At 40.6% G+C, this 3041-nt stretch overlaps 1 non-coding gene across 1 annotated transcript; it reads right to left on the reverse strand.

Annotated features, from left to right (window-relative positions):
• Positions 1–330: 330 nt before the first annotated feature.
• On the reverse strand, positions 331–403 carry trnac-gca. The gene has a single exon. It is a non-coding gene; the product is annotated as a tRNA-Cys (tRNA).
• Between the last annotated feature and the right edge of the window lie 2638 nt (positions 404–3041).

Below are 3041 nucleotides of genomic sequence, written 5' to 3' on the forward strand. Positions count from 1 at the left end.
TACTACAGAAAGTAGTTGAAGCCAGAACATTGGACGTTTTCAAGACGGAGTTAGATATAGCTCTTTGGGCGAAAGGGATCAAAGGATATGGGGAGAATGCGGAAGCATGCCATTGAGTTGAATGATGAGCCGTGATCATAATGAATGGTGGAGCAGGCTCAATGGGCCGAATGGCCTACTCATGCTCCTATTTTCTATGTTTGTCTTGCAGAACCTTCACAACCCTCTGGGATGGACGATTCCAAAGGCTCACAAAAATTTCAAGGACTCACCAACACTGGCTACAGGACATGATGCACATTTTGAAACACTTTCTTCCCCCAGGAATTCAGGGGACACCTGGATTATGAACCAGGGACCTCTTGATCTGCAGTCAAATGCTCTACCACTGAGCTATATCCCCTCACAGGGAGTTTCATACCTTGCCAGTTCAATAGCAGGCATGAACTGAGATTTGGGTAAATAGTCTGTAATTCAAAGTTCTTATAGATTAAAGGAAGAAAGAGATATCAACAGAAACACAGTCAAAGCCAAAAGGTGGAAGAACCATAGAAGAAACAAATGTCCTTCTTGGGAGAGGCTAATGAAGCAGAAAATAATTTTTGGAGCACAAAATTACAAGTTGATGGTCACCCCACAGATTTCAAGCTAGACACTGGCTCAGGTGTTTCAGTGTTAACTGATGAAGTGAATTGCTTAACAATATCACATTACAGCCATCCTCCAGTTACAAGGTCCAGGATGGACATCACGAAAAGTAACAGGTCAACGTTTGGCAAGATTATGACGGAAGCATAAAGAAATTGTGGAACGCTTGTACGTGATAAACATCAAGGAGCTATCATTACTGAGCAGATCAGCATGTTTGCAACTGAGGTTCATTTGCAAGCTTGATGAAATTGGTGAAGAGCAGCCTAATGAGGTATTCATGAGGAACAAATTTCCATCCCTATATCATGCTTAGGAAATCTGGAAACAGAGTATCACATACTTCTAAACACAGATTGCTAAGATAATATATCTCTTCACAGCAGGAGAGGTTTATAACCCACTCTCAGAAAAAGTCAAGAGCAAGATTGAACACATGCTTAAACAAAGGCTCATCTCACAAGTAAGCAGACCTATGAAGTGATGTCATGGAATGCTCACAGTACCAAAGTCTCATCTTTCAGTTTGAATCAGGTAACTTGGCACAATAAAACATGTCAGTAGAGGAGGAGATACTCCAATGGCATTAGTGAAATAATGTCTGTCCAAATTAGAAAAAATATCCCTCCTCATAAACTTGGATGCTAAAAGAATCTTTTGACCATTGCCTCTGGATGAAGAATTCAGATTGTTAACTGCTTTTATCACCCCATTTTGTCATTATTGTTTCAACAGGTAACCATTTGGAATCACTGCTGAACTTTTCCTCTCAAGAGAGGATTGGACATATGCTAAAAAGAGAATAATTGACAGCGCAAGAGGTAAAAAGGAAGTGACTGGGATGAATTTGATCACTCTGCTCAGGAGCCAGAAATCAGCAGAATGGATTGGAATGCCTTGATCAATCTTGAAATTGTTGATCAGTCCTCTGAATTTTGGATAAAGGAAATTGTAAACATGCCACACAGGCATTTACAAAGTTGCACCTAATTTTGAACCAGAAACATTTATAATTGCAGTCAAGCCCTCTACAACTGAGCGACACCCTCTAAAAGACAAATATTCACCTTGATCATTTCAACAGCAGACATTAGAGTAGGGGCCACCTCTTCAAACTCTCGAGCCTGGATTGACATTTAACAATATCATGGCTGACTTTCTTCCTGACTGCCAATGTCCTACACTATCCCCATGTTCCTTGATTTCATTGGAATCTAGGAAGCTAACGACCTCCTCACTGAGATGATGAGAAACTTCTTCACCTAGAGAGTGGTGAGCCAATGGAATTCGCTACCACAGAAAGTAGTTGAGGCCAAAACATTGTATGTTTTCAAGAAGGAGTTGGATATAGCTCTTTGGGCGAAAGGGATCAAAGGATATTGGGAGAAAGCAAGAGCAGGCTATTGAGTTGGATGATCAGCCATGATCGGCAGAGCAGGCTCAAAGGGCCAAATGGACTACTCCTGCTCCTATTTTCTATGTTTCTATGACAGAGCCTTCACAATCATCTGGGATGGACGATTATAAAGGTTCACCAAAATTCCAAGGATTTACCTATGCAGGATACCAAACATGACACACATTTCCAAACACTTTTATTTTCACAAATTCAGGGGATTTGAACTAGGGAACCTCTTGATCTGCAGTCAAATGCTCTACCACTGAACTATATCCCCTCACAGGGAAGTTAGAACCTTGACAGTTCAGTAGCAGGCATGAACTGAGATTTGTGCAAATAGTCTGAAATGCAATGTTCTTATAGATTAAAGGAAGAAAGAGATACCAACGGAAACACAGTCAAAGCCAAAAGGTGGAAGAACCATAGAAGAAACAAATGTTCTTCTTGGGAGGGGCTAATGAAGCAGAAATAAATTTTTGGAGCACAAAATTACAAGTTGATGGTCACCCCACAGATTTCAAGCTAGGCACTGGCACAGGAGTTTCAGTGTTAACTGATGAAGTGAATTGCTTAACAATATCACATTAGAGCCATCCTCCAGTTGTAATATCCAGGACGGACATCACTAAAAGTAATATGCCAACACTTGGCAAGTTTATGACGGAAGCATAAAAAAATTGTGGAACCTTTGTACGTGATAAACATCCAGGAGACATCAATACTGAGAAGATCAGCATGTTTGCAACTGAGGTTCATTTGCAAGCTTGATGAACTTGGTGATGAGCAGCTTAATGAGGTATTCATGAGGAACAAATTTCCATCTCTATATCATGCTTAGGAAATCTGGAAACATAATATCACATACCTCTAAACACAGATTGATAAAGCAATATGTCTCTTCACAGCAGGAGAGGTCTGTGACCCACTCTCAGGAAAAGTCAAGAGCGAGATTGAACACATGCTTAAACAAGGACTCTTTCATCAGTAAGCAGAC

The sequence above is a fragment of the Carcharodon carcharias genome, chromosome 12 (genome assembly GCF_017639515.1).
Source record: "Carcharodon carcharias isolate sCarCar2 chromosome 12, sCarCar2.pri, whole genome shotgun sequence".
Classification (NCBI taxonomy): domain Eukaryota; kingdom Metazoa; phylum Chordata; class Chondrichthyes; order Lamniformes; family Lamnidae; genus Carcharodon; species Carcharodon carcharias.